Source organism: Phacochoerus africanus, chromosome 10 (genome assembly GCF_016906955.1).
Source record: "Phacochoerus africanus isolate WHEZ1 chromosome 10, ROS_Pafr_v1, whole genome shotgun sequence".
Taxonomy (NCBI): Eukaryota; Metazoa; Chordata; class Mammalia; order Artiodactyla; family Suidae; genus Phacochoerus; species Phacochoerus africanus.
The window spans coordinates 105,258,794-105,274,248 of record NC_062553.1 but is presented as its reverse complement, the minus strand read 5'-3'; the positions used below and the strand labels follow the sequence as shown (position 1 = coordinate 105,274,248).

The 15,455-nt window shown below is 36.1% G+C and overlaps 1 protein-coding gene across 1 annotated transcript in view; it reads left to right on the top strand.

The window, feature by feature from the left end:
- LOC125138077 (bifunctional heparan sulfate N-deacetylase/N-sulfotransferase 3) overlaps positions 1–15,455 on the top strand; it is a 135,436-nt gene that overhangs the window by 53,050 nt on the left and 66,931 nt on the right. The gene's annotated exons all lie outside the window — the stretch shown is intronic.

Sequence of the window (15,455 nt, the reverse complement as noted above, 5' to 3'; positions counted from 1 at the left end):
TATAATTCAATTGTTTTAAAAAGTCTCCAACAAGATGAAATATTCCTTGACCTAGTGCCAAACCACACAGACATAAAACCCACAGTTTGGAGAAATGAATGTCATTGGGAGTACCTAGGGAAATATTGTAGAAATAGGATTTTAGGTACCCTCTAAAATAAGAATAAGATTTAAGCGTCAGAGAGAATTTGGAGTTAAATGAGGCTGAGGGAAAACTGCAGGTAGGAGACTATATTGTGGGCAGAAGGCAATGAAGACTTGATCCAGAAGCAACAGAAATGGGAAGAAAACCATTTCAAAGCCATCACATACATATAACATAAGAATGGAACATTCACTTGACTGAAGGAAGATAACAATATTTTATGCTAAAGGGATTCAGATTTGGGATAGGAAAATATACAGTAAAAGTAGAGATGGTCAATAATGGTTAACAAGTGAATAAGCCATGTGTTTGGGGTGGGGAGGATGTTTGACCTTTGTTTCTTTGAATTATTCTAATGGGCACACAAACATGTGGAGGTAGTCCAGACAAGCCATTATTTACCCAGCATTCTCCCTCCCTGGGCAGGGAGTACCCTGAGCTAGAAATTACAGTCTGTCCATCATAGTTCCTAGCTTATAAAGATACTCAGTAAGTATTTATAGTATAAATGATCAAGGCAGCAGAAATTACCACTCAAAAAGCAATTGAAGTGTAATATGTCTGTTACAGCATTTTTCTCATTGGCAAACCCCCAAACTTATATTATAGTGTTTGTAGCTTATGTTAATAAATCTAAAACCATCAAATTATGTTTCTAGGCAAATCCCACTAATTGTAGACTAAGCCTAGTGTGCAAAACAAATTAAAATACACTGCACTGGTTAATTTGGGTATGATTTGAAAAATTCTAAAATGTAACCACTCCCTTGACAGACAGAAAATGTTTTACTACAGATGTGAAGTCCTGACTTTCAAACCAGAAATGACTGATTTGAAGTACAATCTGCTCAGTTTTGAAACTTCCACACGTGCATATGCCTTTACCAACATTATAGTTCCTAAACCTGAAGATATATGATTTCCTTATATATCTACCCTCAACATATTTTACTGTAAAATGGCATAGATTGGGCTTGTAACACTGTGGAAACACGAGCAAGTGTAACATCTCCCTCTGCTGGCCACCCAGCCATGTAACTATCAGTTTTTTGGCTAATCAGAATTTAAGTATGATGCCCTCTTGCCCAATTATCATGGAATATACTCTACATCAACTTTAAAGCCCAGAGATGTTTGGGTAGTTGATCCACATGGTACCTAACTCAAATTTATGCAAGAAAAGTTAGAGTTTATAAAATGCATTGCTTTTTCCACGAGGATACAGAAGGCCAGATGCTTAAGGCTAGCATCAGGGGCCCATGCTTATCTTTTAACTTCAATCTACTCCCCAAAATAAATACACAGCTTCAAGTGCACCTTTGTCACGTATTGAGATTTTGTCAAGAAAGCAAAAATAGTGTCCTATAATGCTCCTATTGTGACTATGTTTTGACAGCATTTGCAAACTCCTGTGAGATGGAGAGCCACCATTTTCCCCAAAAATATAAATAGGCGTAATAAACAGGATGTAAAAATGGATAAATGTCACAATTTGTAATAGAGAGCACTAAAAACCCCCTCCATGCTGCAAGCATTAATTCTATCATGTTCAGAAGTCTAAAAGAATGCTCATGTTAGTAACATTCATCAGCGAGAGAGGATGTAGAAAAGAAAATTACTTTGTGGTTTCTTTTTAAAATTGTGGAGAAAGAAAGGAATTTGTAAAAGAGGAAAATACATACAGAAAGTACCAGTAAAAGATAAACTAAGAGGTGAGGAGGAAGATTTTGAGGTTTGTCGTTATTGCTGTTTTGGTAGCCTTCAAAAACAATAGTTTATCAAGGCAGATTTGATCAAAGACATGATATTCACATAAATATTCTCCTGAAAATAGAATATTATCTAAAATAATGGTATTCTATTGTGACTTGGATGAATGAATCAATGTATGCCAGTATTATGATTATGCTCAAAACATACTTGAGAGTACATGCAGTAAGAACAGATATACACAGGAGTTACACATTTTTTTTTGGAATTCTCAACTGAAAAGCATCATGAACCGAAAGAGTAATTCAGAATTGAAATTTGGTCATTCTTAACCTCAAATTCCAAGCAGAGGACATTTCTTAAAGGTATCATTCCTAGCTTCAGGTTGACAACCCAAATTATGGTCCTTGAGGCAGTATGGAACATTCATAAAAGTTTAATCAAATACGGAACCAGTCAGCTTTTTTGTCAAGAGAGGACACACATGAGAAGAGACTGAATCCAGGATCAGTCCCTTCTGAGCCAAGAAAACATGAAGGATAATAGAAGCATTGGGGAACAGTGATTAGTACTTAACACACACTAAGTAGATAATAACTGTTGTTTTTATTATCACTATATTCAGTATCATAAAACTGCCATCTTCAGTTTTTGCCTGGGTTCCTGAGGTATTTGGAGTGATAGGTAAGAGGGACAAAAATCTTCAAGTTTAAAAGCTTATTTTGTATTCAAAAAATATTTAGTTAATGTGAATTCTACACATTTTCCAATATGTGTTACCTCTTTTACTTCCCACTAAAGCTTTAGGGTTATAAAACTGCTTTGTTACTAAATTTAAAGATGTAATAAAAGTTCAAGTGTTTCATTTTAGTTTTTTATTAGTATTATAGTTGATTTATAATGTGCTAATTTGTGCTGCACAGCAAAGTGACCCAGTGATATATCTCACACACACACACACACACACACACACACATTCCCTTTCTTATATTATCTTCCATCATGGTCTATCCAAAAAGACTGGGTATAGTTCCCTGTGCTATATAGTAGGACCTCACTGTTTATCCATTCTAAATGTAATAGTTTGCTTCTACTAACCCTAAACTCCCAGTCCGTCCCACTCCCTACCCCTGCCTTGGCAACCACAAGTCTGTTATCCATGTCTGTGAGTCTGTTTCTGTTTTGTGGATTGGTTCATTTGTACCATATTTCAGATTCCACATATAAGCGGTATCATATGGTATTTGTCCTTCTCTTTCTGACTTAATTTTGGATGTATTCTATATTCTTACAACAACTCTGCATTGTAGGTATATTTATTCTCACGCTATAGAGAAGAAAACTATTGTCAGAAAAATACAGGTGCCCCCTCATGATGATAAGGCTCACTAGTGGTATAATTTAAAATGAGAAATCCCGGTTTTCTAAAACTTCATAAATTGTGATCTCCAAGCTTCCTCAGTAGGCTCCCAAAGCAATTCACAGGTATAAGTCTAGATTTCTCTTTTCCCAGTAATCCAAGAGAGTATGTGGGAATTCTGCTGACACAGGGGGAGATTGAGAACAAGAGGTGGAACTCATAGAGCAACTTTAACCTTAGGTTCCCAAAGGTTCTCTAAGGTTGGCAGAGTTTCTAAAATGTTGGGAAGGAAGACACACAACATTTCCATATAACTAGATATAATTTATCATGTATAGATATACACTCTAATTCCAAAAGACTTTATTCTGGAGAAAATTCTGCCTCCACTCTCAGCTCACTGGATGGAACAAGCAGTATTGTGCTAATATTGCATTTCTAAATTGGGTCACATTCTGCTATTTTTTCCACCAGTGTGGAGGCTCTAAATTTAAAGATGAGCATGAATGTTGCCCAATGAAGGAGCTGAAAGAACATACAAAGAAGCAACTGGATTTTCAAACAAAACTCGAGGTCATGGATAAAATTCAATAGTCAAACAAGTAATTGGGTTAAAAGGACATTTCAACACTTCCATCTGAGAGAATCTGAGGCTATGATGTAAAACCCTTTGGTTGGGCCTTCTCTATCACCATTTACAGCCAAACACCTGCTATTTTCACTGTGTTTTAGCAAACACAACTGATCTATTAATCCTTTTGCACCATGTGGACACTTCTATATCACAAGGGAATTTGAGGTCCACTTTAATTTAGCTTTGAAAGCTCTGTCTGAGTGCTTATGATGGAAGGTCAAGCAAATCCTTTAAGCAAACTTGCATTTGATGATTACCACCATCAGAAAATACAGCTTCAGAGGTTGATTAGAAAATATTTTTAGTTGTCAAATATGGACCAATGCAGGTATTAAAATGAAATTTCAACAGGGGATTTTTTTTTTTTTGGAAACGTATCATTTCTGAGGCAATGATTAATTGTAACATTAATTACTGACCTCTAACACAATTTAAAATAGCTATTATACAGCTTTAAAAATTGGATAAAATTCTATTAGAAAAATAACTACATTTAAATGTCAAAAAATCATCAGTATATATACTCTCAAATGAAGAACTGGATTTAAATTTTAGTGAATTGTAATAGTTTAATTTTTAATGATAAAATAATTAATAGAAATTTTTATCATAGAACTTATTGCCAATATCAATGATACTTAGCTCTGTTATAAATGATGCTATCAAAATTAGTAGATTAGTAGAAGTGGGACAATGTTCCCGATCCTGAAAACATAAAATCATAAAATCTTGCCTAGGATTGTACTTTTGACTGCATTATCACTATTCTGTCATATCATGTCCTTTTCCTCCCTCTTTTCCAGGTTCAGCAGAACCTGCTAATTTACATTAGCTGAAATGTCTAGTGTCAATTATGCAACTTTTTAGATTAGTGAGCACATTAACTTTTCCAAAATGGAAGTAAAGATTATAATATCAAAATGTAATTTAAAATATATTGAAAGACTTGCTGGCTTAAGGAATATATAATAATCTCTTAATTAGTTTTCTTGCCAGCTAGAGAATAAATGAATTTTATCATTTTTACTTCGGTGAAGCACTTTATAAAAAAGGGACATTAGATTTACATTTTTATTTTATTGATATTGAAAATAAAGTATAATTTCAAGAGTCCTAATAGAAATGGAGTTCAAATCATGATGCAGAAATTCTCCTCTGAGCTGGTAGACCACTTATCCATTAATGCAGGCAGCACAGTTTAGGAAAGACACCAGCCATTATTCAGGACAGGATGACCAAAATGGCATATGATTTACTTCACAAGGAGAATGGCTGAAGAAACTTGGGATAAAAGATACACAAGAAGATTAAGGTTATATTATCAGGGTTAATATTCAACTTAAAAGTACTGGTATGGCCCTGTCAGTTATTACAATATTGAAAAGTGTCAATACTCCCAACTACCACCTCCGACCCTCCCCAGGGATGTCCCAAACCACCCAACTACTCAGCAACTAAAGGGGCCTGGCTCAGAGTCTCCAACATCTGGCTCCAGCTCTCCAGCTGGCAAAAGGTCTCATGGATCGGTGGATGGCATGCAGACTGGTAAATATTTTGAGTTCTATCCCTGAATAAGATCAATCTATCAATCCATCGATGAGAATAAAATCCACACAACTGCTAATCTTCTTTGGCTTTTTCGTCTCTCTCACTCCAAGTTCCCAATCATTCAGTTTCTATGAGTTCTTTCTTTTGCACCATATCCTACTCCATTTCAAAACTGCCCATCCTTGCTCCACTTCCAATTTTTTTTATCCCACACCTGGATCACTGCAGCAGCATCCAAACTAGTCTCCCCACCCCCCTATTCTTTTCCTTTCATTTATGCTTAGATCAGGGAAAGCTGTGACATTTGAAATTCTGTTATTAGAGTTCCCATCATGGCCCAGCGGAAACAAATCCGACTAGGAACCTGAGGTTGTGGGTTCAATCCCTGGCCTCACTCAGTGTGTTAAGGATTTGGTATTGCTGTGGCTGTGACAAAGGCTGGCAGCTGTAGCTCCTATTTGACCCCTAGCCTGGGACTCTCCATATGCCGCGGGTGCAGCCCTAAAAAGCAAAAATAAATAAGTATAAATAAAAATTTTTTTTAAAAAAATTCTGTTATTCTCTTTCCCCTGCATGAAACAGAACCTTGTGTTTCAGGGAGAAAGATTCTTGACTCTCCAGATTTCACCTATCCTCAATTAATCTCCACAACCACCTGTGAGCCTAGTTATTCCTATATTTAATATGCAAAAGGTAAGGCTCAGAGAGCTTACACAATTTTCTTAAAATCACACAACCATTGAAAGGTAGAGAAAGGATGGATTTGATCCTAGATCTGTCAAGCTCCAAAGCCCACATAATCAGCATGGTTTTTATAACTGAAAACTGCCATGCCATTGGTTCTGTTATTGACTACTATTAGAAAAACTTCATAACCAGAATGCTCTTACTTCCTTGGAGAGTTGTATTTCTTTCTTTCTTTCTTTCTTTCTTTCTTCTTTTGCTTTTTTAGGGCCACTCCTGTGGCATATGGAAGTTCCCAGGCTAGGAGTCAAGTCAGAGCTACAGCTGCTGACCTATGCCACAGCCACAGCAATGCAGGATCCTTAACCCACTGAGCAAGGCCAGGGATCAAACCACTTCTTCATGGATACTAGTCAGGTTCATTACCACTGAGCCATGACGGAAACTCTGAAGAGTTATATTTCTAAACAAAGTCAAAATGTTAAACCTGGCATTTTACAATGTTTATCTTTTCAGTAGCTGTTTGTTACATGATTCATATAATTTTTTGTGTTTGTGTCATCAGCACCACAAGTATTAACTATCCTTATGGCTATTATAAATATCAGAGGGTATGCAATAGTTATAACAAAGATCAATAGCAACTTTTCTATTCTGTCAGTAATATTACTTCAGTTAAAATTAGTACCATGCAGACTTAAAGATTTATAGTCTAATCAACCTTATGTATTTAGAAAGATTAAATGTGTTTGCAAATACTTTGGAAATTTAAGCCTGTCCCTGAATTGTTTATAGCTTTATTACCTCTCAAGGACCCTCAAAGGTCTATATTAAACTCATGGCTTCAAACTCTGAGAAAACTGGATTAAATTAAACCCTCCAATTCCTCCATTGTGTCTCAAGATAATTTTATTTTCAGTTATTTTGCTACAGCATAGGAAAATAAAGCTTCATAGATTCATTTTTTTTTTTTTTACATTTCTACAAACTCCTTCATGTGTTTGCTTGAAGAAATTTTAGCAATTCAAAGAAGTCAACCTGGCCTGTGCAAAGTACAAGTGTTTACATCATTCTTTTGAGAATTCTTATAAAAGTGTACCCTTTAGTGGTGTGTTTATTTATGAGACACTCAACAAAAATCTGAGAACACTTCAGAAATTCTGAAGGGAACTCTAAGAGAGGAAAACAGTATGCTCTGTTAAATGGAAACTTACTTGAAATAAATTACATAATTTTGGGGGAAAACTAGAAGAAAATCTGTCACTGTCCCCCAAACAATTATTTTTTAGAGGTTACAAGTGAAAATGAAGTTTCAAACTGAGTATACATACCTTTTATAATCTTTTTCTGTACTGGTACTGAAGTTTAGCTAATTTTTTTTCTAGAATTTCTCTTTTATTCTTCCGGTTTTATTGAGATATAATTGACACACAGCACTGTGTAAGTTTAAGGTATACAGCATGATGATTTGATTTATATACATGATGAAATGATTACCACAAAAAGCTTGGTGAACATCCATCATCTCATACAGATACAAAATTAATGGAATAGAAAAAAAAAATTTTTCTTTGTGATGAGAACTCCTCAGATTCACTCTTTTAACAACTTTCTTATATATTTATCATGCTATATATTACAACCCTAGTATTTATTTATCTTATAACTGGAAGTTTGTACCTTTTGACTACTTTCATCCAATCCCCCCTTCTCCCATCCCCGTCTCTGGTAATTACAAATCTGATCTCTTTTTCCATGAGTTTGTTTGTTTTTAAAGTATAATTGACCTACAATGCCATGCTAGTTCCTATTATACAACATAGTGATTAGATATTTTTATACATATTTCTGGAATTTCTTAACACATTAATCTTACTAAATTTTGTTTAAATTCTTCAAATAATTCAGCCATTAACTTGGAGTAGCAAACTTGAAGGGGAATATGTGGTGTTGAGAAAGGACTTTTGCTGTTGGCATTGTTATGACCTTATCAATTTATAGTTCAACAAGTACATTTTTACTTCCTACTTTATACATGATATCAGTTACTTTTTGCAGAAGCAGTGTATACTGTTTGGTAAATCTTTTTTTAGATAAGATTGATAATGATATGGTATCTTCTTTCAGGAATATCTGCTCTTAAATAAGAATCCTGAGTTTTTAACGGGCTGGAAGCAATGGTGAAAGGATTCTTAGTTTACCTTCATTTCTTTGTTTGATTTGTTGTTTCACTAAGCAAGAGAATAATGTTAATAAGATGAAAAGGAAATTAAATGACACTTGACCTATAACATTGCTTGTATCTTTCATTCTTTATTTTATTAGCCCTACTTGGCAAATAAAGGAATTGAGGTTTGGTGAAGTTGTATACACTGCCCAAGGTTCTATCATTAATGAAGGGCAGCACTGAAACTGAGCCTAGTTTTTTTTTTTTCTTTTGTTGTTGTTGTTGTTGTTGCTATTTCTTGGGCCGATCCCGCGGCATATGGAGGTTCCCAGGCTAGGGGTCTAATCGGAGCTGTAACCGCCGGCCTACGCCAGAGCCACAGCAACGCGGGATCCGAGCCGCGTCTGCAACCTACACCACAGCTCACGGCAACGCCTGATCGTTAACCCACTGAGCAAGGGCAGGGACCGAACCCGCAACCTCATGGTTCCTAGTCGGATTCGTTAACCACTGCGCCACGACGGGAACTCCATGCCTAGGACTTCTAAATGTGTGCTTCCACCACGGTACTAAACGTCCCCCGAGAGTCCCCGTAGATACTGACAATGTTATTGTCATGGGTTAATATAGGAAAAATTAGATTCTTTTCTCACTATACAGTTAATGAAACACTACAGACTCTTCTCCAGATCTGAGTAACTTTACAGTGATGAGGACATTTAGTTTAGATGAGGTTCATGAGTGATGAACTCATTTTATAAATTATGATGCCATTCTATTTCACAAGATCTTATTATTAACACCTTTATCTAAAGACATTTGTATCTTTTGTTATTGTAGCCATGCCTTTTTAAAATCCGAACTGTGAGACAAAGCATATCCCTGCCTGGATTTCTGGACCCATAGGAATATAACTACCTGGGAAAGGTCACCGCAGCCTTGGTGTTCACAATTTTTATTGGAGTTTCATTTCATAGGCATGACTGATTGAGTCATTGGCCACATGATTGAACTCAACATCTAACTATCCTCTCCTCCCTAAAGGTCAGGCTGATAACATCTGGCTCAAAGCCCCAACTCTCCTAGTGCATGGTTGGTCTTTCTGGCATGGTCAGACACTGAAGTGGTATCTTGTTAACATAAACTCAGATGTGTCTGAGGACCCACCATGAATAATAAAGACATTCCTATCTCTCAGGAAATTCCAAGGATTTAGGGCTTACCTCCCAGGAACCAGGGATGATGAAGACCAGCCAACTTTTTTATTACACAACAGCTGCCAACAGAGGATGATTTTAAACTCTTAAACCAAATCTATTAAAAACCACATGATCATCACTCCAGATTTTTCATATACCAGCCAGGAAACAGAATTTATATTATGAATTAAAGAACACTCTGTTTAAAAAAAAAAAAAAACTAGAAAGGAATCTAGTGGCCAAATCTATAGATATTATCCAAATGTATATAAATATGCCTATCACATTTTAGGCATCATCAGTTTCTTAAATATGAAGGAAGAAAATTACGCATGTTACTTTAAGATTAGATCATGGATTTAAAATAGTGCATATATATTTAGCATCTGAATATAAGATCACTTCTAAAACCACAAAGATTATTTGAAAGAAACAGAATTTTAAATCTGAAACTTAGTGACTATTTGTACAACTCGTTTATTTCACAATTGAAAACAAATTAACAATAAGATTCCTATAAAGGTAATTATTTCTTTCAAGATCTTTCATTTCATACCATACCCTAAATATCGTCATTTATCACAGAAACATATTCTAATGTTTACACTCTTAGCATTCAGTATCAAGCCTTATCCTCTAACTAAAAATAAATCCTAACTTGTCTGGTTTTGTTCCTGGTAAAGAGGAAATAAGAGTCTTTTAAATAGTAATTTAAATATATTGGGCCACCTTTATGCCATTTCTTACTTCCCCTGAGTCACAGCTATCGGACTCCTTTTCCAAGTGCCAGAGGCCCCACAGCTTCTCATAAGCTAAAATTCATGTGTGACCCATTAGTTTTACCTTAGGAAAACAAACTGTCTTTAGAAGCTTTAAAATGCTCCTCAGATTCAAAGGAGTAGTTTCATAAATTTGTTTTCTTCACATATTGTGTGTGTGTATACATGCATGTGTGTTTGTGCATGCATGTGTCTTTTAGTGAAAAGGTTCTAATTCTACTCTCAAACATTCTCCTATGATCTGGGAAAATGTATTGTTTTCCATGTGAAATAATATCTCAAACTGCCCCAGCTTTTAAGGAAGCCATTTTAAAAATCAAAGCAAAATTTTTCTAGAAACAACTTCAAAAGATACCACCAAACATAAACATAGGGAAACTTTATTATAAGCCAATTTTTAATTGTAAATGTAAATTCTCAATACTGTGAGATAGTTAGCCAAAGCATGAATTTCTATATACTGAGAAAATGGGACTTTCTAACCAAAATGAACCACAGAAAAGCATTTAGAAGTATTTTAAAATTATGTTGTAACGCAGTTTTAGATTTTTTTCAACTGTATAATGCCGAACGTCTGTTTGATTTCCTATTATTGTGCAGTTTCCTAATTACATTAGTTTGTGTACTTGCTAATCTGAGAAATATGGAAATAGGTAATAAATCTTCAGGTCATTAGTGGAAATTAAAAATGTTCTTCTCTTTAGAAAGATTGAATTAGAGAAAAATATTAAAAGTACCATTCTTGATTATTAGCAAGAATTTAAATACAGAAATATTATCACTGATAGTAATAAATGATGACTTCTTCAGGAATTAAGTGATTGTGTTTCTCAAATACTTGAATACCACTTTTTTATTTTCTTTATTTTGGTTTTGGGGAAATTTCTCTAAGAAATATTGTGCCGTATTTTATTTGATAAATTGTATTATCATCACATTCTTCATTTTGAAATACACAGTTCAGGGAAATCTTGTGATTTTTTAACTATACTGTGTGATTTAAATAGAAATTCATAGTAATAAATGTCCACTTTTCACTTGAATAATAATTTTAACTATAGTCTCAAAAGTGTTGTCAAGTATTATTTATATAGGTGTTAAATATTCCTATGAGTTACCATATGCCCATTCTGCAGATGTACTGACGGTTTGAGATAACTGAGAAAGTAAACATTATAATGAGAGGAAGGGAGTCAGAATCAGTGCCCACACTTATTCACTAATATTCGTTGAGCGCTTGCTGTTGGCAAGACACTGGGCATATAGCAGTGGATAAAACAGAGCCCAGAACTCATGGAGCTTATTGTGTAATGAGGAAGGGAGACATTAAGAAATAATTATATGAAGCAATATCGACTTACAAACTGTACTGTGGAAAAACATGAATGTTACTAAGAGAAGGCTTAATGTGGACTTAATTTGAATTGGGACTTGTCAGAGGAGGCTTCTTTGAAGATATCACAGAAAATTTTCCTAAGAGAGGTGTCAAATTTATCTAGATGAAGAGTTGGATAGAGAAACTCTAGTCTGGGAAAACCACATACGTGTGAGATGATGCTGAGGTAGGAAATTACTTGGCGAATTTGGGGAAAACATTAATGTGACTAAATACAATGAAAAGTGGAGGGTGGTGCAAAATAAGGCAAGCGAAAGAAGCAAGAGTCATATGCAAGTCTCACAACCATCCTAAGGATTTTGTATTTTATCTCAAGTACAAGATGAAACCATGGAAGGATTGTGAGTAGGAAGTCACATGTCATATTTGGCTCTGTTAAATATTACTCCGTTTGCTATGTAGAGAATGGATTGGAAGCAGGCAAGAGTGGAAATGGGTAGATCAGTTAGGAGCCTATTCTAGAAGGCCATGGAATAAAATGGTAGATTGGATTAGGGTGATGGTTATGATAATAGAATTGGAGAAAAGCGGATAGATTTAAGATTTATACTAGAAGCATACTGATAGGACATGATAATGAGCTAGATTTAGGAAAGAATGAGGAAACAGGTATCAAGAATATCAAGCGTGTATCTTTTTGACACAGCAACTGGTTGGCTGATAACTGATCCATGTCATTTAGTCGCATGGAGGAACCCTGTGGAAAGAGCATTTCTGGTAGACCTGAGAGGTAGAGATGAAGAATTCAATTGTGATTACTAAGTAATCCCATTTGTGTTCTAAGTATTTAACATACATACTAGAACATAGCCAATCGCCCAGTGTTTTTGGCCCATGTGGTCTACTAGGGAAATTTTGATGGCGATTACAGAGTTCCTATATCTAAGATGCTACTTTCAATCAAGGATTAATGAAAAGAATAAGGATAATTAACTTTTTAAGCTAAAGTGTCTACTCTTTTAGACTTTTTGCCCCAGATTCCAAAATAATAGTGTACTTAATTTCAAATTAAAAGATCTGGAAGAGGGAGTTTCCATTGTGGCTCAGAGGAAACCAATCTGACTAGGATCCGTGAAGAGCAGGTTTGATCCCTGGCCTTGCTCAGTGGGTTAAGGATCTGGCATTGCCATGAGCTAAGGTGTAGGTTGCAGACCCTGCTCGGATCTGGCATTGCAATGGATGTGGCTTAGGCCAGAGGCTACAGCTCTGAATCAATGCCTAGCCTGGGAACCTCCATGTGCCACAGGTACAGCCCTAAAAAGACCAAGAAAAAGAAAGAAAAAAAAAAGATCTGGAAGAGAATAATCGATCAAGAATTTAGCATTTTGACCAAATCTTCTAAACATAATAATCTGCCTCCCAGAGCACACTACCTGCAATTTTGTCCCAAACTTTTCTATACAGTAAGATTTTAGCTGTTCTCTCTGGTATTGAACGCAAATTATGGAGCTAATTTATGTTGCCTTTATCTCATTTGAAAGACACCACCGACTAACTAATATTCAATGATTGACAGGCTGGAGCCACATGGCACTGGTTGAGAGTATCTAGACAGACCAGGAGGAAAGCAGGCCCAAGAAGGGATAGCAGGTTAAAAGCCACAGAAGTCTCACGTGGGAGAACCCCAAATCCACAAAGAAAGTAGAGAAAAAAGAACTATATTTTTTATTGAAAAAATGGGTAGCCCAATATTTTCATAATTTCCACATATAGTTGAGTTAAGTAGGATGATAGCTTATTAAAAATTGAAACAGTAGGAGTTCATGTCGTGGCTCAGCAGAAACGAATCTGACTAGTATCTATCCATAAGGATGCAGGTTCAATCCCTGGCTTCACTCAGTGGGTTAAAGATCCAGTGTTGCTGAGAGCTGTGGTATAGGTCGAAGACGCATCTCAGATCCCAAGTTGCTATGGCTGTGGTGTAGGCCGGCAGCTACAGCTCTGATTCAGTCTCTAGCCTGGGAACCTCCTTATGCCACAAGTGTGGCCCTAAGACAAAAAAAAAAGGAGTTGTAATGACAACAATAAACAACATTCATTGAATGTGTATCACATTTCAGGAACTGTACTAAATGCTTTCCATGTATTATTTAATTTTTCTGAACCATTTATAAGGCTTAGAGGCCATAAATATTTCTCCAAAGGCCACACAGGTGGTAAATGCAAGAGTGAAATAGCTAGACCTGTTTGACTCCAGAGATGGAGTTTTCTGCCACTGTACCACAAGGTACCAGCACACAAATAAAAGATGAGACTAAAAAAAATAAAGCAGTATTTCTTTACTGTTAAAAGTTAAGAAGAAAAACAAAAATGTGTAGACAGTGGTGTGCAAATATTTGGAAATGTTCCAAAATAAGGGAAAAGTCTCTGCTGTGTGGAACTGTCCTGTTCTTACACTGTTTTCTGAAGACATAACTGACCACCAACAGGTATTAAAAACTACCTTGAGCTTTCTGCCAGCATAATTTCTCACAAATTTGGAGATATTTGAATTTGCCACTGGCCTACACCAGAGCCACAGCAACACAGGATCCGAGCAGCCTCTGCAACCTACACCACAGCTCACAGCAATGCCGGATCTTTTAACCCACTGAGCAAGGCCATGGATCGAACCCGCAACCTCATGGTTCCTAGTCGGATTCGCTAACCACTGAGCCACGATGGGAACTCCTGAACTGAATTTTGAATGATGAAAAGTTTACAAGAGGAAAGGAAGATTCCAACTGGGTAGTAAATATGTACAATGTACAGCAAAGACCTGAAGGGAATCATCAGAAACTGGGGTGGGGTGGGGATAAATGCTGACAGGAGATAAGCCATGTTAGGTTGGGACCAAATTTTGAGAGAGTTTGATGGTGTATTGAAGGAGTCTGGCAGGTACTAATGACAAACCACTGGCAACCCATTTTCCTTCTGTGTTCAGGTGCTCGTACACTTCCTTACTTCCTGCTTTTACTTAGGGCAAAAAACAAAGCTTGCCATGCCTTTTCCACTTTCTCCATATCCATTTGTAGCATATTTCTACAATGCAATGCATTTAGCAGACTGATAGTATGGTTTTCTGTATGTGAAATTGTGCTTTGCCATGAAGAAAAGCCATAACTAATTCAAAAGAATTCTACTTGGGTGGAACATTTGATAACTATAAAGCAATTGAAAAATACAGGGAGAAAAATAGAATATCATTCAGGAAAAAAATATACATCTACTTCTGAAGCCATGAGTGTTCTTTTAATAAAAGACATTTCATCTTTTATGCTAGAGACTTATCAGGGTTAATGGAGCATCTCAAATGAAGAAGAATAATCACAATTATACAAAGTTGCCCCAGGTCCCTTCCAGAATAGTCCACTTGTCATAGAGATTTATTTTTGGAATTTCCAGATCTGATCAGGACCAAGCAAATAGAAGAAAGTAGTGAGTGAATGAGTGTGTGTGTGTGTGTGTGTGTGTGTGTGTGTCTGTGTGTGTCTGGGGGTGGGTATGTGTGTGTGTGTCTGGGTGTGTGTATAATTCGGATAGTATATTTTTAAATGGATTCATTTTATGTGTTAAAGCTGGACTTCAACTTAACTAAATTTCCAGATTCTTTGGCTCTTTCTGTACCTTCTACTTTCATTATAACCAGGGCTCTGGCTTCAAAGAAAATTGCTCTATAAAATTTTACTACATTTTCTAATTAAAAGTGTGCTTCTCCTGAGGCAGGGAGCATTGTCTAAGCATTGTCTATTACTGGACCACTTGCTGAGGGACCACCAGAAATGTGGCAAACGTGGTAGAAACTGGGCTGCAATACAGCAAAATAAGATCATGTTAGCAAGCCTAGTGATGTC